Raw genomic sequence first — 22149 nt, forward strand, 5'->3', positions numbered from 1 at the left:
TCATGCATGGCTGCATCAAGAGGAGCATGGCCAGCAGGTCAAGGGAGGTGATTCTCCCCCTCTACTCTGCCCTGGTGAGACCCCACCTGGAGTACTGTGTCCAGTTCTGGAGCCCCCAACATATGAAGGACATGGACCAGTTGGAGAAGGTCCAGAGGAGACCACAAAGATGATAAGAGGGCTGGAGCACCTCTCCTGTGAGGACAGGCTGAGAGTTGGTGCTGTTCAGCCTGGAGAAGAGGAGGCTCTGGGGAGACCTTATAGTGGCCTTCCAGTGCCTAAAGGGGGCCTAAAGGAAAGATGGGGAGAGACTGTTCAGTAGGGCGTGTTGCGATAGGACGAGTGGTCTTAAAATAGAGGGAGGTAGATTTAGATTGGATATTAGGAAAAATTTTTTTACAATGAGAGTTGTAGAACGCTGGAACAGGTTGCCCAGAGAGGTGGTGGATGCCCCATCCCTAGAAACGTTTAAGGCCAGGTTGGATGAGGCTCTGAGCAACCTGTTCTAGTTGGGGATGTCCCTGCTCCTTGCAGGGGAGTTGGACTAGATGACCTTTGAAGGTCCCTTCCAACCCAAACCATTCTATGATTCTATAATTTCCCCCTTTTCGATTAACTTGCTGTAACCCTTAAGAGTAGCATGTCTTGAATACATGAAGAACATGTACTGCCTGCACAAAACAGTGTTGTGATGTGTCTGTGCTGCCCTTAGATGTCATGCCAAGTGGTAGGCCTGCATGTGAATGCCTTCCCTCTGTAGGGTCTGCTTTCCCTCTGTCTGGCAGCAGGACAGGGGAGGAGGAGGAAGAGGAGGACACCCTGCAGCCAGGTCTTTACCCTCCTCATCTTTGCCCGCAGCTGGCGGTGCAAAGAGCTTGACTCAAGAATCAGTCAGTCTTGGGGCTGTTAAGCAGCTGAGGTGGCTTTGCTTTGTCATTGGCCTGGCTTTCTTGCTAAGAGATCTGGTGCCAGAAAGATTGGCACTTGAAGAAAGTAGCCAGCAGAAAAGTTTAAGGTATAAGCAAACACTGGATTGTGAGCTTGAGGAGTCAGAGCTGGTCAGAGCTTCTCTTTCTCAGTCTGCAGCAGTGGTCTGCAAAGCTGTCCTTTAGGATCTATGCCCACCAATGGCTAAGATGTTCTTCTCTTCGTGAAAGAAGTAGAAGTTAGACTAATCCAAACTCTTCATGGGATGAGGAGTAAGGGTGCACTTCTGCCCCGCCTCTGCACATTAAAATGCAAAGGTTGAGCAGAAGGCTGTGTCTGCTAAAGGGATGTAGACTGGACACCAGAAGTGAGAATGTTTTATAACCTAACACCTCAGGGCACTTTGAAGATGCTCCTACCAAAAACTTGAGTATTGAACTTTACTTTTTAAGTCTAGGTAATTGTCACTGGCATGCTGACAGAGAAAGACCACCAAGAAAGAGAATTAATCAAAAAGTTCATCCTGTCCTTTCTCTTATTTTAGTCTGCCTGGGTTTTGTAATTGTGTGTGTGTGTGTGTTTGTTTGTTTAATTCCCCTAGTTATTTTCTTATCTTTTTTTTTTTGTTCTCGTGTCCCCTTCTTCAGCTTTATTGGTACAGTGGATCATTGTTTGGTCTTCTAAGCCCAGGATTTGAGCCTACCATGTTTGACAATAGTGGAAAGCCTGGTTACATTTTGAAGGGTCCCTGACTTTATATGGGATGTAGGTTGTTCTGAGAAATACATTCTGTCTGCAGTTATGAATGGAGGAGCATTTTGTCTGGAGAACAGCTGAATGTACAAAACATTTCTTGGAAATGTCACTGCAAAAACAGGCTAGACCACAAAAAGAAGGTAAAGAAACTGAAATCTGTAAACAGCTCAGGAGTCTTACATTCTGTGCTTGAAGGTCTTATTTCCAGCATCACCGAGTATGTCCTGGCCATTTGATCCGTGTCTTATCTCTTCACCTGCCAAGCTGGAGAAACTTTTAAAAGCTTTGTGTGTAATCTCCTAAGTGCAAGAAAAGGCTTTCTAGGGGCAAGGAAGGAACATAAATAAAATGGGATTCTGATTGGGAAAGAATAGAGCTCTCAAGAATATGAATGTTAAAGAGGAAAGCAAGTGTTACTCCATAAAGTAATAGGAGTAACTATGGAAAAATTATAGTAGGACAGCAGCGGAGCTGCTCATCAATCTAAGTAGCAGTTTAATAACTTTGCAAATAAATGGTTGCATCCACACACACACAAAAAATTATTGGATTTCACTGTTCAATTAAAACCCATATATTGTCACATTCTCCACCATGGGCAATTTTTGAAATCAAGACTGGATAATTGTACTGCTGGAGAAGCAGTTAATATGGAGAAGCCCTATAGCCTGTGGGATGTTCTGTTTTATAGGAGGTTCAGCTCACTGACGGGCAACGTCTTCTCGCCTCTTACTCAATGAACCAGTCAAAGCAGCGGGAAGCACTGGGGTCCTTGCAGCTGAAGGTGCTTATGTAACCAGGAGCTAAGAGTTAGCTCTTCATCTCCACCTGCACCGTGTTCCTGTCTTCCTACTCTTTCCCCATTTGTCCCTTTTTGCTCTGGGTAGCCCATGGCATGTAATGCCATCACTGTCCATACCAGCACACCGAGACCCCTGTCCTGTATGGGGCTGTTAGGTACCATGCTGCTTGGGGTCCTACAGTAGTTAACACCATTTTTTTTTTTTGTGATGTCTGCAGCTCTCTTGTGTTCTTCTCTGTCAATCTGTTAGAAATGCACACCAGTTCTTGTTTACCAGACTTAGAAAACAATCTTCAGAGCCTAAAAGTTGCTCCAGGAGTAGCTATATTGTACCATTTAGAGCAGTTAATTAAGAAAAAAGGAGCTAGACGATGCAATGATTTTAAAATGCCTTGCTAATACAGAAAATTTGAGGCATGCAGATGACCCTACTGTTGTGTTACAAAAGTGGTCTAGAGCTTTTTCAGTTCTACTTAGTGCATTCCTGGTGCCTCCAGGGTTTTTTCCACTGTCTCTTTCTTAACATGCTCATCTCTACAGTGAACTAAACTGACAAGCCTCCACCACAGCAGAGAGCTATCCAGGCCTGGGTTTTTTCTCTTCTCTTTTCTTTTTTTTTAAATAAGAAAAACCTTCTAGGAAAATCAGACTTTAAGGGACTAGCTGCCCTGTCAAGTCTAGTCTTTTGTGACTACCAGCAGCTATGTCATATAATCCTCTTCATGAATTCATCAAGCACCATCTTAAAACTCTTTGCTGCTGTTGGCCTTCCTATCTCTTGCTCCTTTTATTGGTATAATAAAAGATATATTTTCAGGAATTGCAAAAACAGGTACCATATCCCAAGAACATGTCTTTAATGGCAAAAAAAAAAAAAAATTCCTGTAGGAAATCCTTCAAAAGGCTAGGCAACCAGTCCACATCTCCATACAGCTAGGCAAATAAAGCAAACACTTCTCTGGGGAGAACGGCTGTTAGAAGTCAGTGGTGAATTCCAGTTTAATTGGGTTCGCATACCTTGGTTTGTTTCTTGAGGGCTTTTCACATACTTGAGCGTCACTTAGGTGAATACACTCCGGAAAAGCAAATGTTTGGCTGAAATGCTCCAATATTCACAAAGCATATCCAAGTTGTATATTCAGCTGTCGTGTTATCGGTTTGGAACCGGTGCTGTTGAAGAGAGAGGGCTCAGTCCCACTTTCCCCCTGCAGCTAACGCGGCTCTGGCAAAATGCGCGGCTCTGGCAAAACGCACGGCTCTGGCAAACTTGTCGTCTTGTGTTATGCCTGGCCACAAAAGCACGATCAAATGTGTGAATGTTTCCTCTACCTTCTAATCTGAGATTGCTTTCTTCTCTTGCTATTGTGAATGTAATACTATCAGTCTGGGTTTATATGGCACCTTCCAGCCAAGCCTTTAACAAACCTGAAGGGGACAATCATCTGTAACACCCCCTTGAATGCTAAGTAAATAATAATCACCTATGTTGGGAGGAGGTTCCATTTTAGGGGTATCAGTTTTTAGGTCACCAACCCCAGGCAGTGGAGACTGTGCCCTAATATACGTCAAAAGGTACAGGGTACTTGTCCTGCGTCTGAAGCTGAGGAATGTAAACTAAAAGTTGTTTTCATCTCAGTTCTTTCTTCTGTGGATGGAGGCAATTGAGGCACTTGACAAAGCTTACATTTATTTAGTGTGTGATATTTGCACCTGAATCCGGATATTCTGGGTGTAACCTCTGTGCTTTGATCACAATATCTGAAGCTAAACTGACTGTTACTGAACGTCTCTAGTCCAATAAATTGCAATAGCTTTCTTACTGCTTTCTGCCAGAACAAATTGTTCCTAAGAGATGTCCGTGCCTAATAAATAGAGAACAGAAATGTCTCTCCTAACAACGTGGGGTCAGCGCTGTTTGGCATGGGCAACCCTGAGCTCAGAGAGGTGTGTGTCCATGTCTGCATTTTTGGTGCAGGGGCGTACCAGCACTGGGCTGAATCAAACAGCAGTTTCCTGATGCCTACAGAAATGCAAGCTCGTCTAAATCCTTTTGAGGTAAATGGTGAGGCTGTGAATGAGGACCAGACTGAACCAAAAAATACTAATGTGGAGGGGAGAAAGAAAACTTTAATTTGTATCTAAAGCATGGTGAAGCTAATTTTAGTACCTTTTCTTTTAAAAGATGCTTCAATATGAATGGAAGAATTCTGTTCCTGTTTAAAAAAAGCCAGTGAATGGTAAGACTATTTTGACAGATCAGCTCTTCTAAAGAAATATGCTTTTGTTTCGTGACATTTTTTAGAGTAGCTGGAGGAAATAGATTTACCTTTGTAGGGCAGATCAACGAACCGGCATCTGCACAGTTCCACTATGAGCTATAATTTCCAGGAGAGGGGAAGGAACCAAAGAAACAGTTGTCACATCTTCCAAATAACTGGTTTATATATTAAAAAAAAAATAATAAAAATTACTTCTTCTGGTACAATTGTATTGCAACCCAGGAACAGAATTCCTCTCCTTGAAGTGGGGAGTAATTATAACAAATAAATACATCACAACAAACACCATAGCTGTGATGTGATCAGAGCCTTTAGTTTTCAGCCCTCTCCTGACTAGTCTGCTAGTCTCTTTGACAGGCTAGTGACTGTGAGAGTCTTTGGAGATTTGCTGCCTGGGATTTTCAGTAAGGAGAAAAATGAGAAAATGTGGGAGACAGAAGCAATCAATGTAAAACTGCAAATGTGCCCTACCAAGCACTCTGTAGTGCCTTTGTATGTGCACCTCCATGCTAATTAGTAGGTTTTGAATAAGAAATATCAAATCTTGCATCAATTTCAGAAATCACCTACATGAAGCATCATTTTCTAATCATGCTCTAGGATATACATTTTAGGTAAGAACACGACACAGGCTGTGTTAATTATCATTTTGCTCATGGATTCTACCAGTAAACTCTGGCACAATGACTTTGTCATAGCCAAATCACGAGGAGAACTAACTACAGTAAAAATGTATAAGAACAGCTCCTCTCTGTTTTAGAAATGTGAACAGTGAGACTTGACTTTGCCTTTGTCCTTCTGTACTTCTGCTTCTACTCTACCAATAATATGATTGAGTAGTCAAATATTAAAAATATTGTCTTAAAAAATTGGTGGAAGAAGCATAATTTTCCTGTGTATTTACTGGAAGGCAGGAAAACTTGCCACTACTTCCTGATTTAGGAGAAAAATGAATGACTACTGCTAGGAAGTGCTGACCATGAAATCAAACTGCACCTGGAAATGCAGGTTTCATGTTGCTGCACATCTATTTGTACAGTTCTGACGTTTTCTGCACATAAATGTGCCTCTAGGAAAAACTCAGCTGTGTTCCTGGGTCTTAGACCATATAAAAAGTTCTGCTGATGGTATGTGCCAGCAGAGTGCAGCAGAACGCAATCTGAAATACAGCCATAACGGGCGGTATTCCTCCTCCGCTGCTTCATCATTGCTTACTGTCACCATTTCTGAGGCAGACTGACTGCCTGAACCTTGGCTGTGAGAATCTGCGACAACAAAGCCAGGCTGGTAAAAAAACAGGGGTTGAGGGGACGGCATTTCAAGTTACTTCTGCTTATGGAAAAACCTGCTCCTTCAGCAAGTTTTAAACCCTTTCTGGTTTAAAACACGAGCCCCAGCTTGGGAGCTCGTGAGCCTGTTCTGTAGCCCAGCGCTCAGTTATGCTAATTCATGCCAATTGACAATGTAGCTCAATAATAAGTTCAATCCTATTTAAAAAGCTAAACAGAGGATTGTTAGCTCTAAAAAAGAAAAAAATATTTTTTCTTTTAAATAGCCAAACAGAACACAGATTGGTCAGCATTAACTTTGAGCTTTGAAAGGCCAGGAACAGCCATGATTAATTACTTAGTATTTCCTTCTTCTCCTCTCTGCGCTTCTATTAGAATTCAGCTTTCTCCAGTGGGTAAGATAAGATATCATATCTCTCATTATTAAAAAAAAAAAAAGAAAAAGGTTATAATGCAATGATTGAATTCTCTTTAGAATTGCAGCGCGGCAGTTTATTTCAGAGGGGGCATGTATGCAGCGCTTGTTTCCCTTTGAAAAACCTCAGCTGCTAAATGTTCTTTTTGTTACAAGTCCCACAAAATGATGTGCAGTTTTCTCTCGGACAGCAGGGCTGATCAATACGCACCCCTTGCTGGGAATGGAAAGCTTTCCATACCCTCCACTCATCTCTAGCAGCACACAGCCTGACTGGTGAGCTTCTTCAGAGCCTCGTGCAAAGCCTGCCTTACCAGTGGAAGCATTTTCCTTGATTTCAAACTGACTTTGGATTAGACTCCTCGGAATAATCAAAATCAGAAGTCCACGCTCATTTCCCTTCACACCAGGGTCCTAATGCTTTGCCCAAGTTTGTGTTTCTTTCATCACAGTGCTCTTTAACAGTATTCAAAAGAGGATTGTAGGTGAGATGAGGTGAGTGATGAGAAAATAACAAGTTAACACAATGAAAGATGTAAAGCAATTTAGCAAAGCTAAATTTCCGTCTAAAATAACAGGGCAAGTGGTTTGAACACTTCCTCTAGGCTGTTCAAATCCACTTTTGAGTCTCACAATGCCAGCCATAGGGCCATCGTAAAGCAGGAAAAAACCAATTTTTTGAGCCTGTGAAGTTGACTTGGTTTTGTGCTTGGTGGAAAGGAAAGTCCTAGAAAATTCAGTGGGATGTGGGCAGCATATTGAAAACTATCATCTGATGAGAGGCAGCTTTTGCTGGTGGGAGTGTGTGTCTAAGCATTTGTGGAGGGAGTAACAAAGGGGTGATAGACAAGAACTAGGAATAGAACTGGTGTGTTTTGGAGAAGTGTTTGTTGCAATACAATGCAGCAAGCTAAATCTGCAAGGTCCGTAGGGAAGAAAGCCAGGTTTTTTGAAGCTAAGGGCACAGATCTCATTTAGGGCTCAAAAATAAAGAGCTAAAAAGAAATAAACTCTTCTTTGACAACTGATGGCCCTGACAAACTAGATCCCGCAGATATGTGAGCCCTGGTGCCTGCTCCAAAGTCCAGCTTCCTAGAGGTAATTGTGATCTGCCTGAGATCTGCATCCTGCTGCAGCTCTCCAGCAACGCATTATCCTTCTCTCTGTTAGATGCTCTACAACGCTCGAACAAGTCTATTGTTACAGATTGCCTGGCACTCGCCCAGCCCAAAGGTGACTGCGTTGGTAGTGGTGGGTGAAACTTCACAGGCAGAAAAATGCACTCATCCCAATGATGCGAGGTTGGTCCACATTTGTTGTGGTTTTACCAAGCTTATAACCCTAGAAATCTCTGAAATGAACACGCATGTGTGTATAAATAAGTACAGATGAAAGTACTGTGATTATATTAGAAAGAGCTGTGACAGTGATTCAGGAAAAATTGCCAGGAAAAAAAAAAAAAAAGAGTAGTTGTGTGACAAGCCAAGGCAAACATAAACAAGTTTCTTCTCTTCCTAAGCTTCTCTACATTCCTGAGAGAAGAAATAATTAACAAAGTGAGCCCTACACTGTGCCATATACTTTCAATTTTTCCCCAAGGGTTGCTGCATATGCAGAAGCTGTAGCCTCATGACGCACAGGCACAAAAATTGCTGAAGTTGTTCATACTGACAGGAAAGTATTTTGTTTTGTTACCTTGCTCAGTTAAAGCTGTTCAAGCATTAGGTAGAGACCATGCTTTATTTGCGCTAGCACTTTAATCTTGCTATTTGTTGCCGTACTTAAAGCATATGGAGACAAATGAAAAGCTTTCCGTTGACCTGAAAAAGCAGCTCCCACCTCCAGTGCAATAAATCTGCAAATTGGAGCTGCGTCTCATTAGATGTATTTTGAGGGTTTGGTACTGGCTGGATTCTGCTGTTCTTTCTTTCACTGCCCCCATGAGTTCAATGGACACAGAGCCTGGTCCTGACTGCTCTTGAGTAATTTTCTAGTTAGTTGTAGAAAGTAAGTTAAGCTGTATTTATTCGGGGGTTGCTGTTTAGCTGCGTTTTGTTTCGTAACACGCTGAGTTTCTGCAACTCCTCTTGACTTCAGAGGCAGCCTCGAGCTCTTGCTTTTGCAAACCAAGCCCGCTCGCACCTTTTGTTTGGTCACCTCTATTGTCTTTTTGGCACTCATCCTAGGTACCACACTCTTCAGTGGTCACCTCCTGGCTGACCCTGACTGCATTACGCAGAAACAACGGAAAACCACTGCTGCTTTTTCCTAGACTGGTGTCTTTGCCCATGATGCAGGGACATGCAGGGAAATGGGGGCCCAGGAGAGAGTCACTTCCCCAGCTGTACCCGCTCGAAGCATTCATCTCCCAGCTGGCCCCATCCCTTGGGGATGGCTGCCCCACACCGTCCTCTCGTTGTCACGGTCAATGGCAGAGTTGTTCCATGCCCAGAGCTAGGATGTGGTGGGGGCTGCGGGACAGGCATGTCCTTGTGGATGCTGGTATGGGTTGTGGGGCTGCTCCACCACCCCTGCGCTGTGCTGCAGACCAGCCCCCCCCTCTTTCCCCCCACCCACCCCTTTTCAGCTGGGAACGAAACCAGCAGCAATTATTCAAGCCAAGCACGTAAATCTGGCAGATCCCGCGGCCCTGGTTTGACGCAGCTGCGCAGCGCAGTGTCTGGATGCGCAGCCCGATCCCCCTGTTCTCCCCTTGTTTATTTGCCCCGCAGAAAGCGGCGAAGTTACCAACTTCGACAGCAATGAGCCGCACTGAAGGGTTTGGGAAGATCGGGGTGCCAGGGAATGGAAGGGATGACCGGGTTGCGTTACATAAGGCTCCGCACCGCGGCCGCGGAGGGCGGAGGGAATGGGACAGAGCTCAGCCCTCCCCCGCGCTCCATCTCACGGTTTGGAGAGCCCCCGGCACCGGAGCCCGAGGCACACTGTGCCCCAGACACCAGAGAGGCAGCGAAGGGGTGGGCGCCGAGACTCCGAAGCGAGGAGCCTCCGCGGGCGCGGGGAAGCCCCGGGGGGGGCTGCGGCTGGTCCCCACGGGCAGTGCCCGGCCCCGGAGGGACGCGGCGGGCTGGGCGTTACGCAACGACCCGGTTTCCCTTACACAAACACCTCTCCACCCGCAAATGAGCAGGGAGAGAGCCCACAGTGCTAAAAGCCGATTAATTTCCGGAACCGAAGGTATTTGCCTTTTTTTTTTTTTTTTTTTTTTTTTTTTTTGGACAATGTCTCCCTCTTCTCACCCTGAGCTACTGGGGGAACACCGTGCAACTGTTTCTGCCCGCAGTCCTGTCCTGGAACGAGCAAGCACTGCCACTTTCCAGCCGGGGAAGGCGAAGCCCCGCACGCCATGGCGGGGGCTGGCCGGGGGGGGGCAGCCCCAGGTTGGGGACGGGGAGGGGGGGCAATCGCGGAGCCGCAGGGCACGGCAGCGCGGAGCACGACGGTGCTCTCCGCGGTGCTGAAACGCCTGCGGAGCGGCGGGCCCCGGCCGCTGTCCGCGGTGCTGAGTCTCACTCCTCCTCCCTTCCACCTCTGTCCGTGGTGCTGAAGCGCCGCCGCAGCTCGGCGCGGGAAGGACGCTGCAGTGCCCCGGGGCGGCAGCAGCCCAGTCCGGCCGAGCAGGGCAGAACGCCCGCAGACCCTTCTCCCCGCTCCGGGCGGAGGGAATGGCGCTAGTTCCCCTTCTCCTCCGACCTCCCCCGGGCTTCCCTTCTCCTCCGGCCTCCCGCCACCCGCCAGCGAGCCTGGCAGAGCCCGGCTCCCTCCCCTGTCTCCAGCCGGCGGTGAGGCTGGTGGCGAAATTACACCCCTCTCCCTGCCTTACTCCGTCCTCCTAGCAGACCAGAGGCTGGAGACAAAATGCGAGCAGGTCCCTCTTTAAATATATCCTTTTTTAAATTTCGTTTTCGTTAATACCAGCACCCCCCCGCCCCGCGCAGCCAGTCCCCGCGGTGGTCTCCCACCCTTACCTCGGCTGATGGAGCCCAACGCCGGGCCGCGGCTGCAGGGGATCGGTGGGTCGGTGCCGCAGCTGGGAGCAAGGACAGCCGCTGCTGACCTCCCCGGGTCTCCTTCTTCAATGGACCGGGAGCCGTGCCCTCATCAAAGATGGCCGTCCGCTCCTACGTCAGCAGCTTTTAATAGCCTTCCCCGGCGGGGGGGGGGGGGGGGGGGCGAAGGAGGGGGGAGGCGGGAGCGGGCGGGGGGCAGAGCGGGCCAGGCGGGCTTGAGTCATCGCTGCCGCCGCCGCACCGCTCCGCGCATCCTGCACCGCCGGCGAGCCGGTCCCGCTGCCTTTCCGCAACAGCGGAGCCCTCCGCGGCCTCCCTCGGCGGAAAGCGATGCGGTGAGGGGCCGGGGGTTGAAGGCGGTTGCGGATGAACCGCCCGGGGAGGGAGGGGAAGGGGACCTCCTGCAGCAGCGATTTCCTCCGCCGAAGGGGTGGTCCGAAGAGGGTATCCCTCTGAAGTCCCCGGTACTCCATATATGGCCAATCTACGTGGGCTTCTATTTTTATGTGTGAATTCTTTCCTTCTCTCCCTCTTTTTATTTCTCAGAACATCCTGCCAGGGGTCTGGGTGTGTTAATCTGATTATTACCCCTCTCCTCCCCCCGCTAAGTAAGAGCAGCCAAACACGAGGAAATCCATGGTTAAGGACATGTGTTCTAACTGATCATTTGAGGGACGGGTTAAAAAAAAAAAAAAACAAAATTGAAAACAAACAAAAGCCCAGGCACATACGTGCATACACACAGCAGAGTGAGCACATCTTGCTGCCACCGAGGAGGAAAATGGAAACTCTGTTCCAGGAAAGAGTCTGGCTTATTTATCATGGATTAATTAAAATATTAATTCAGAGCGTACCTAATTTGAAGCAAATGGAGCTGTCTCCAGTGTGATTTCCACTGGGGAGGAAATCTTTTCATTTCATACAAAATGTTGTGTTTTTGTAAAATTTATCTTTTAATGGGGATTTTAATGAAGGATGGAGATTGCATCTGAAGTGCGACGCTCTCTTGCATAACCTCAGTCATCCCTTGCCTTTTCATTCCACAAACCTTCATGCATTCATTTATGGAACCACCCAGACCTACAGACGAGCGGCAATGCCTCCCTCTTCCCTGTCTGAGCCTCTCTTGTGAGCAATAACTAAGCACTGGCTACGTTTAACTCCGACACCACGCGTACAGGCTTTTCTGAATACTCTGCGGATGACACAGAGTCAAAACATCAGTCCCAGATTAGCGATAATCCTATCTTCATAACATTTTTTTTCCCCAGTTTTGCCACGGCAAGGAAAACCGGAAGAGAGGGAAGGCTCTGCAGCTGTATTTTGGAGCACGTTCATCTCGTGTTATGGTTGTATGGGGGTGGGGGAGGGAAGGGGAGGGGAGGGAAGGCACGGGGGAGAGGGAGAGAGAATTGCGGGTGATTCCTCCTCCCCTGCTCTGTAGTTCCCTACAGAAAAACGTGACTGTAGATCGTGCTTTGCTATTCTCACCCTCTCCTACGAAAATATGTCCTTCAGTCTCGTTTGGAAGGAAGCAGGCAAAAGTTTGCTAAATATACAACAAAGGAATTCTCAGGCAAGGGGGGCTCCCTGCTGCATTAGAGTATCTAATGAGCTGTGCACGTGAAAAAACGCAGGGAAGGAGAGAAATTCTCAGGTTTAAGGGCTGTAAATACAGCCTAACAGTGTAAGATTAACACTGTGCAGACACCCCCCACTCCCCCCACATGAGGGATCTGGAACAGCAGCCTGCTTAAGAAACAGATTTAGCGTCATAAATGGCAGTTTGGGCAAGCAAACCTTTTCTGGCCAGCTCATGCACGGGTTAACAGTACCCAGCACTTCAGCTAGGTATGCACTGCAGATGGCAAGAGGAATCCCAGAGCGAGCCTTGGTCTGAAATCCAGGCTGTCGGTGCGCACGCATTGTGCTTTGCAAGTTTCTCGCGCACACGGAAAGTTAAAAAGAAATTTTCAGTCAGACAGCTTGTCTGATAGGTGGTTTTGAAATGAAGTACGATTTTCAAGAGAGCAATACTGGGACTTATTAATAATTCATATTAACGGTAGATAAGGGAAGCACAAGAGAAATTATAAACTGCTGTTTTGACTAAACCACCAGCACTGCAAAATGCTGGCTGGGTTTGGATTCAGCCCAGTAACGCCTTTGAGAACAATTTCAGTCCAGTGGACACCAGCAGGGATGAATTTGACTCCCTGTATCAAAAGCCAGGGAGGAAAACGCGGTGGAGGCAAAGTAAAATGCAGCATAACTTAGGCAAAGAGGGATAAGGGATGGTAAAAGGCAGAGAGAGGAGGGAGGGAGTGGGAGGAGGATGAAAAGTAGATTTCCAGTGAGAAAACTGGGTTCCATTTAAGATTCATTTTCAAGCTCTGCTGCAGCAGAAATCACGTATTTTAATAAAACAACATAGGGCAGGATCATTAACTAGATCATGAACATTGCCCATTAAGCGCAGCAAGAACAACTACCTTTCCTACAGCTATTCTTAAAATGAGTGAGGGAAGGGATGTATTTTGTGTTGTTTAGGAAGGCAGATGCTTCTATCCCGGGAGATGCAGAGGGGGGCAGCCTTTTGCACCGCAGCACTCAGATTTCTGTCGCAATAAGTGCTACTAAGCAATTTTAGCTGATTCTCTAGCATCTTTTGAGGATTTTTTTTTTTTTAAGGAGAGTTTATTGACTCTATCTGATAGCATTTAAACACTCATTTCACACTGTATACAGGAGACCTGTGAGAAGCGAAGCCTAAAAATGAAGTAGGAGGAGAGAGAAAACCGGAATTTGGTCTAAGAATGATTCAGCTCCCTCCTAATTATTCAGTTAAATATTCAGCAAGCTGAACAACCAGTACCTGTGGGCACAGCCCATGAAGAAGGAGACAGGGAACTGGCTTTCCTGTCTGTGAGCAACAAGATGTGGGTTCCTGCGTTTACCAGCCAGGAGGTGGTGAAGGGCAGAGCCTGCAGCAGGTTAGCAGGGAGGAAACGACAGCCCTTGTTTGGTCCACGATTTGAGGTCTGATCACGGGCAGTGGAAGTGTTTTGGCTGCTGGCAGAATCACCTTCAGCCTCCAACACGCACGCCTGCGTACTGCAAAGCCAGGCTGTGAAGCAGCTAAGTGAGTGAAACACCAAAATGCTGAGCAGTGCCACCAGATCCTGGATGTTAATTCCTGGGCTCTCCTGGAGTTGCCTCAAACATTTTCCTTTTTTCAGCAGAGAGGGAAATACCTTGTTTATCTGAGTGCTGCTCATCTATGCCTCAAGTATGTGGCTGGGAAATAAATTGAACTAGGGCAGAGAGAGTGAAAAAGAGAGAGGAAAAATGTACCTGCTTTGGCACTGAATATTTCACAGCCTCTCTGATTTTTGCATTTTCCCACGCTTAGATGTCAAGGCATGTCCCAGTCTGTTAAGGGCTGTGCGATCAGAACCATTTGAGGATCGAGCCCTTTATGCCAAGCTCCTAATTATCTTGTGTCATTCACTGCTGTTTATGTAACTACTGAATTTTGACCATCAGTGGCACTTGCATCTATGTGCCCCAGGCTGCTTTTGATTAAATTTGAGGGAATAGCTAGGCCTAACTTACTTTTTTTTTTCCCCTCCATTTTCTGGATCTCTAGATACACAGTTAAGCTGTGGGCTTTTTTAAGGACCTGTCTCCAATTCAAGCCAAGCCAAGATTCCTCTGAGGCTTATGTTCAAAAATAGAGAGATTTAAAATATGATTTTAACATAAACCCTCAGAGATGAGTCCCCACCGATTTCCTGATTACTCTCTTAGATGTGCAGAGCCAGATCCCTAAAGGTGTTTTGGTACCTGATTTCTCAGCTAGCTGCTTAAAGACCAACTGAGGCTTAAATATTCAGTGAAGCCGGGTCTCCATTTCTGACCCCACCTCCCCCTGCCTTGGGTGGGTGCTACGCAGTCCAGTTTGACTGCATCATTTCCAGAAATGCCAGACTTTAACATCTATTATCTGAAGTGTAAAGGAGAAGTAGTCACAACATAATCAAATCTCTAGGAATTATAATCTGGCATGGAAGTGTGACTGGTCTGAGGTCTCCAGGAACCTTGCTAATGGGAGTTTTAGGCGAAGCTCAACTGCCATGAGAAGAAGGCTCTGCACAAGTCCCGCAAGGCACAGAAAGAGTCGCAAAGGTACTGTACACAGAGAAAGGAGAAATAGGACCATTTCGCCTGTATTTCATGGAGAGAAGGGGATATAGACACAGACATGTCTGTGTGCCTGTGACAGAGACCGCAGGTAAGGGTTAAATGCCATTCTTCATGGAAAACAATCTGCTTTAATAAAATAAACCATAATCAGATTTGAATTCTCCTCCTGCACATGTGACCTTTACTTGGGAACCATTTCAAAAAGTTGTCTAAAAGCTGAATTGAAGAAAGGACAGAAGTCCCATGAAGCAGGACACGGGCTGAACTGAGAAGCATGAACATCCAACTGTGGGTTAAACGCCCTCCTGGCTGCTGTGCAAAGCTAAAGGCACCTAAACGTACCAGGGACTTCTGTTTGATCTCAAAATACCCAGTGCTCCTTCAGTTACATTTCTGGGCATTGCTGGCACTGGCCGGGTAAGGCCTGCTTGGGTGAAAGTGTTGCCAAATCGGAGCAACAGTCAAGCCTGGGAAAAAGTGGGAGATGCCAGGCTCTTGGAGCCCAGCTCAGACTGCCTCAGACCATGGGCTGCAGAGCCAGACTCTCAAAACTCAGCCACCTCCACTGCGACCGAGCAGGCGGCTGAAGCGTGGACCCTGAGCTCCTGCCAGACGCAGCGAGTCGGTGCCTCCTGCACACACTGTGCTCTGGGAAAGAGCATTGCAGGATTTTCTGCCTGTAGAAACAGCAACAACAAAGACATCGAATAAGAGTTTAAAAAATACATCTTCAAATTTGTCCTTTTAAGGCTTCTTTAATGTCCCATCACTGTTAAATTTTGTAGCGTGCAGAGTAAAATCAACCGTTGTTTTGTGTTGCAGTCCCCACTTCAGTTTCTTTTGCCTAACTTTTCTGTGAGCATGAAAACACAGTAGCACAGAATAATGTATTTGCAGTTCCCCATGTAATTTTGGCCATATACTCCAACCACTAAGCTTTAAGTGAGTGCAAATTAACGTGCTGCCTTAATCCATGCTTAGAATGAGGTTATGCTTTGGAGGGATATTGCTTGTTTTCAGGAAACACAGGTTATTTAAAACTGTGAGCAGACTTTGGGAACTGAGAAGTGCAATTCTCTCTGTTTGCAGGCTTTGAACTCGATGGAGCTGTGATGAGTTCAACAAGCTGGCTTATTATTTTAAATAATCCACCTGGAGATGAGGGTATGGCTAGTCCTTCCTTTATGGTTATAATTGCCACCCACATAATACACGTGTTTTATTACCTTATTTATTTCACCATTTTTGAATGGTGTGAGGTGCAGGAGTACTAACTTTATTCGAGTCGTGCCTGATTATACCGTGTGAGGTAAATATGATTTAAGGGAAGAAAGAGAAACCTCACAAATCCTGAAACAAAAGACAAAAGTGTAAAGCAAACCAGAACACCCTTTCTCCTCCTAGATATTGGCTTCTGTCTAGAAAATAGGCAGCTCTTGGGGTCCCCTGCAGAGTTATCAGTTCAGTGCCATCAGTTGTGATGATGAGCAAATGGTGAAAGCCATAGCAGATAAAGATCTCCTGAAGATGCCATCCCAGACCAATATGAAGGCTGGAGCTGCTGTGTCAGATCATGCCATCAGGTCAAGTGATTTCCTCTGATGCTAGCACATGCGATGCCACTTGTTGTGTCTTTTACAAGAAGAAAGATTGGCCATTTCCCTGGGGTCTCAGGATGGCTCCCACTCCTCATCTGTGAGGGACCCTCAGCTGGTGCAAACCGGTTGAGCTCTTTTGACCTTAGTTTTTAGCACCTGGCCCTGATTTGCTCCATCCTGATCAGGATGCCTTCTGCTGCTCTGCTCCTCCCCTACACAGGTGAAAGGGCGGATGGGTGAAGCATTTTCTTTTGCTGTGGAGCTTCCCTTGTACAAACTTTGTCCTGGGTGAATGGTTTTGTAGTACAAAGAAGTGCTATGAGCACTGAGTTTGTTCCTTTCCCTTGCTGTTTCCTTTCCTTGGAGTGTGTGGGAAGGTGTTGACTGTTAGCGGGTCTAGTTCCTGCTCTTTCTTTAAACTGGGTCATCACAATTTACCCTCCTACCTTCTGTAAGGTGGCTTGTTTTTTTTCCTTCTCTCTTCCCTTTGATATTATCCTTCTGCAACTCTCCCTCTCCTTCCCTTCTCCCCCTTCCCCCGTTTCCTCCTTACACTAAACAGAAGGAAAGTGGGTCACTTCATAATTGCTCTTCTCTCTTTCAGAGAAACCCTGAGGCATGAAACAGAACAAACAGGTAAGTGTCACCAATTCAGGGGAGCTTTAAAGATGTTTTCCCCTTGGCTGTCTCCTGGGTTTGCTTCACCTCCTCCTTTCCCTTTGCTTCCAAACCCGTGATGTAACAGTTAGTGCTGCTGTCTGATTGTGTAGTTAAAATTCAAGTTGAGGCTAAGTGACTTGAGAAGCTGAAAGTGTGGTTGTTAAACGGTTTTCCTTTCTTATTTTTTATGGTTTTTTGGTTCAATGGGATGACAAAATACTATGAAGGGGACAGGTTGTACTTAGATATGCAAAGGAGGGAGTGACTCAGTGTTGATGCAATAGTTTGCAATAATCTGAGGCACCCATGGAAATGATCCAGAAAAAGAAGGAACGACTTCCCCACTTATTAACAGTCTTTATCTGGGAGCTGTTGTTTGCCACGCAACAGGACTTTAGATCATCCTCAGTCAGACTAAATGGCAATAGAAGTATGCTGTCCAGCCAAGTGCATGTTTTTTTTAATGTAGGCACAGTTGCAGGGCCTCTTTTGCTCCTGAGGCCTCACTGTCAGGGCTGTTTCAGTCATCACCTGCTGCTTTCAGTGAAAAATTTTATATTGAGCTGAGTGCCTCTCTGAGGAGACTGTTGGAGTCTGGCTCCAAGTGTAGTGTTAGAGAACTTCTAGGGTTAGGAGATTCAAAAGTTGAGGGTGATGGCTTTGACAGACTGGTATAGTCTTTCTGTCTTTCTTTTTTTTTTGAGATCTGAGGATTGTACTACTCACCATTAGCTGTTACTCAAGATTAATTAGCTCAGTTGTATATGTCGGGCAGGCTGGTTCACTGTTCCTTATAGAGCCCACAAGTGTTTGCTGCCCATCAGAACAAACTTATTGTACATACTCAGTTGTGACTTTAGGGTGAACCCTCTTGCTCCAGTTTTCACTGTCCTGTGCAAGAAATAGTTCTTTCTCCTTGGCAAATTCTCTTGCCACTTACTGTGCAGAATGGTGGAAGAGATCAAGCTCTAGTAAAAGGGCAGGGATCTGAGTTTTACTCCTAGCCTTGCTGTTGAACAGCTGTAACATTCCAGAAAATGTCACTGCTCTGGGCTGAGGTATGGAAGTGTCAGCCTCCCTGTGAGCACTGGCTCAGGGAGCACAGCCCTTGATGGTGTTTTACAGACTATGCGCCATTGATGCACCTCTGTGTTTCTCTCCCCTTATTTAAATTGGGGCTGAATCTGTCTCAGCTTCTGCTCCTGTCACTTTTTCCTCCCCTATTAAGGTTGTAAATATTTTCGTCCTCACCAATTGTTTACTATATATCTGCACAGCGGGACTTGGCGCTGCCTGTGTAACTTACCTCTCCAAGGACAGCCCGGAAAGCAACGGGGCAACTGCCTAGAGAGCTGATTTCTGTTTGTTAGGTGAAGGGAAGATGTGAGGTTGCTGATCCTTTTGGAGGCTCGTTTCTGTCACTAAGGGCTCTTGGGAAAGCCTGATGTGTCTGTTTAATCTCTGCCCAAAAGGGGACTATATTAGACAGGGAACCTACTCGAGGGGAAATGGTGAGTGCTCCTCTAGGCCATGATGTCAACTTTCCATCACGTGGCTGTGCCTTTGGAATAATTTGGGTAACTCCAAGGAGGACAGGCTTACTCTGTGCAATAGGAGGACTGAGTTTAAGATAGACCAGCCAGATATTTAGCCTAAGATCTTAACCCTTAATAGCAGTAGGCTTAAAATTACTCCTGGCAATATTCTTCAGTCTGCTTTGAGGCAAAGGACTCTTATGCATCACTAGTCTAACAGAAAGACTATCTTTGTGGATTTATGGGTCAATGTCTTAATATATCTCTTAAATGAAAGTCAGAACTGCCCTGGAAACTTCCTGAGAGTTATTTCAATTTCGTCTCCTCCCCTCTAGTGTTCTGCAAAAATTATTTTTTTTTTTAATGGAGAAACTTGCTGAAAATGGCAAGTGAGGAAAGGTAACCTGTCAAGAACTCCTCAACTTCTGGATGTGGAGGTTTTTTTTCCTCTCCTGAAAAACTAAAACATGTTTGAAATATTTTGAGGAACCAGAGCTCAGCTGAGGAAAAACTTTACTTTTCTCAACCTAATTCTTACCCCTGGTGTTTTTAAGATGTTTTAAGGAGTGTTCTTTGACCTGCCTGCAGGTGCAAATATGCACAGTACAGACCACTCTTAAGTAATTAGTAAGCCTTGCTCTGACATGAGCTATATGAAAAATATGAAGCTGAATCTGAGCATGTCAGCTTTCTGCCTCATCTACATTTTCACCCAAGTACCAAACACTTGAGTGTGATAGCACTTGACAACTTGCAGTGTTGCAAAGCCTGGTCGTGGCTTGGCAGGGGCTGTGAAAGGTCAGGCCTGGGTGTCTTAGCATGCTGAGGAGGAAGCTTTTCATGTTGAGTTAAGAAAACAAAAATAAAGGACTGGAGAAAGCAGAGGCCTGATCCAAAATCCAAAGGAGTTTTCCTATGTAGTTCAATGCAGGTCTGTGGCCAGCTTTGGACTGAGGAATGATACGGATTGCTGTTGTATCACTTTAAAATAGTTCCTTAGAGATTGTTTCCTGAGCAGGAAAAATCCTCATTACTTGAAGACTGTCTGAGCAACCACCCACAAGTCAGACTGCAGCTCCCACACTTGCCAAAAAAAAAAAAAAGAGACCCTTTATTAAGAGGAGTCTCTTAGAGCCTGCACAGACCACAAACGAACACTCCCAGGTGAACATGATGCCTGTCATGAGACCCCTGGAAGTCCATTACAGCCCTTGTTATCAGGCTCAGCTGCCTTCCCAGCTCCCAGCAGTGCCTACAGCAGAGCTGCCTCTCCTGCTGTTGGCCTTGGAGCAGGCCTGTGGCATTTCTGTCTCTGACTTCTGTCAAAAATGTTTGGGAAAGATGTTCGGAGACTTGGCCTTCCTCATTCATCTCCCAGCACCTTTCCAAAGCAAAGTGATGGAGATAAAAAGGTGACTAGAGAAATAATAATGTATTTTTATTATGAATTTGCCTTGTTGCTTTAGTGTTGCTGCTACAGCTGAAGCAGTAGTTCCTAAACCATGGTGCGTGAGTAACCTGTTGCTTGTGACCAGGATGATCCAGATAATGGGGAGATCAAAACAGGCCATTGCCTCTGGTGCTTTCCTTGCTGCTATGGGCTTAAGGGATGCTGCAGGCTGGGGACTGCTCTGGTAGGAGCTAGGCTGTTACTTTGGCTCTGCAGCTAGGTAGAGGAGATGGGGACTCCTCGTGTGCCTCTCTGCAGGCAATCTGAGTCTTGGTGGAAGAAAAGGTGCAAGGTGAATGGAGCTGATATCCCCTCTATGGGAGTTTGCTTAGCAAATGGACTGTGACCCTTTGGTCACCTGGGAAGTGAGAGGGGTGGTGTGGGCTTTGGAGCACCTTCAAGGCATAGTGCAGAAAGAAAAGCAGCTTCATTCCCACACCTGACCTGGTCATGATCTAGATTTATGGTTTGCTATTGTCTTTTCCCCTATGCCGATGATGGAGGTTAAGCCTTTGCAGTATGCCTGTAGACCAGTTATTTTTCCTCCTGCTAAAGGAAGGCCAAAAATGAAGGGTTTAATGTATAAACTGACTCTCAGCTGGTGGGTGAGGGACAGCCTCTCTGCTGGCTGTGACTTGTCTGCTTGGCGTAACATGCCAAGAGTGAGATTTGATGTGCAGAGGGGCACTTAAGGAAAGACAGGAAGAAATTAAGAATAGAGGATGGAAGAGAGCCCTGAACAAGCAACTGTGAGTTGAAACTGTGAGGTCTAATTGTAGAAGGACAGCTAATGAGGGACTAATTGTTTTGGTCTTTGCAATGGCATGGTTGTAGGGGGGAGGGGGTGTTGTCGGTTCAGAGGCTTAACCTCCGCCTCACAGCACTGCCTACAAGCCATCACGGGACTGTCACTCAGTACCTGTCATGCTTCAGTGTTGACTTTTGTCTTGTCCTTACCCCAAACTTTGAGCACATGAAGGGATCCAAAGGAGACAACTGAGTCATTTGTGGGAGCGATTTATTCCCATGGGGGTTTCCATCACACAGCACCCATGCAAACAACATTACGATGTGATGAGGTTTATAGCTGACTCTTGTTTGTAATAGTTCAAGGATGAGAATAATAGAAAATATTATAATAATTAGATTATTATATTATAAATATTATAATAATTAATTATAATAATATATATAATAGAATAGAAAATAGAATTAGAATAGTTTGGGTTGGAAGGGACCTTCAAAGGCCATCTAGTCCAACCCCCCTGCAAGGAGCAGGGACATCTCCAACCAGATCAGGTTGCTCAGAGGCCCATCCAACCTGGCCTTGAATTTTTTCAGGGATGGGGCATCCACTGCCTCTCTGGGAAACCTGTTCTAGTGTTCCACCATCATCATTGCAAACAATTTTTCCTTTTATGTAGTCTGAATCTACCTCCTTCTAGTTTAAAACTATTACCCCTCCTCCTATTGCAACAGACTCTACTATCTCCCCGTCTTTCTTCTAGGCCCTGCAAGGCCACTTGTCTTCTCCAGGCTGAACAGCCCCAAGTCTCTCAGCCTGTGCTCCAGACCTCTGATCATCTTCATGGCACTACAATAAAGGCCTGGATGTGAAAATACTCTCGTTGCAGCTTGTCTTTCTCCCATCTTATGCCAGCATACTCCTCCTGCCTCTCCAGCCGTGCCCCAATGTGATGCAGAACCCCTGGGACCATCAGAACTGTGACTGTTGTGCTGCAGCAGGGAGCTGAGCTGCTCTTGTTGCCAGGGGGCAGGACCCTTTGAAGGCAGTGAGCCTTTGTTGAGTATGGAAGGTCTGCTGGGAAGGCCCAGATGGAGTAGTTAAACTATTTTATTGGGTTTCTGAGTGTCCCCTTGTTCCTGTGAGTCACCTGGCACTTGGCCCTGGTGCCTTGTTACGTGCATTGCTTTCCGTCTCAGCACTGGAGCCTCTCTGCAGAATGTACCCTTCAGCCCATCTGAGATCTTCTGCACAAAAAAAAAAAAAACAAACCAGCAGGTTTGCAGAATCGATCATGCTAAGGCAGAAATAGCTTTGTGCTGGAGCCAAGGTCCTTTCAAGGCAGGAATCATTCATTTGGGAGATTTTAGCAGTGCTGGGCTTGTTAGTAATCTCAGCTATTTGAATTCATTGGGAGTCCAGCCCCAAACATGCAGTACTCAAAGAAATTAAAAAT

General features: G+C 46.1%; 1 protein-coding gene across 2 annotated transcripts in view; it reads right to left on the reverse strand.

Moving 5' to 3' along the window:
• SNAP25 (synaptosome associated protein 25) overlaps window positions 1-10871 on the reverse strand; it is a 65162-nt gene extending 54291 nt beyond the window's left edge. The window contains exon 1 of one of the 2 annotated variants that reach the window (XM_086745322.1): window positions 10458-10871. The gene's annotated coding sequence lies outside the window, so the exon portion shown is untranslated. The remainder of the gene's footprint in view (window positions 1-10457) is intronic. The other variant, XM_086745321.1, reaches the window with a different exon arrangement.
• Window positions 10872-22149: the final 11278 nt, after the last annotated feature.

This window comes from Chlamydotis macqueenii, chromosome 3 (assembly GCF_036417535.1).
Source record: "Chlamydotis macqueenii isolate bChlMac1 chromosome 3, bChlMac1.mat, whole genome shotgun sequence".
NCBI lineage: Eukaryota > Metazoa > Chordata > Aves > Otidiformes > Otididae > Chlamydotis > Chlamydotis macqueenii.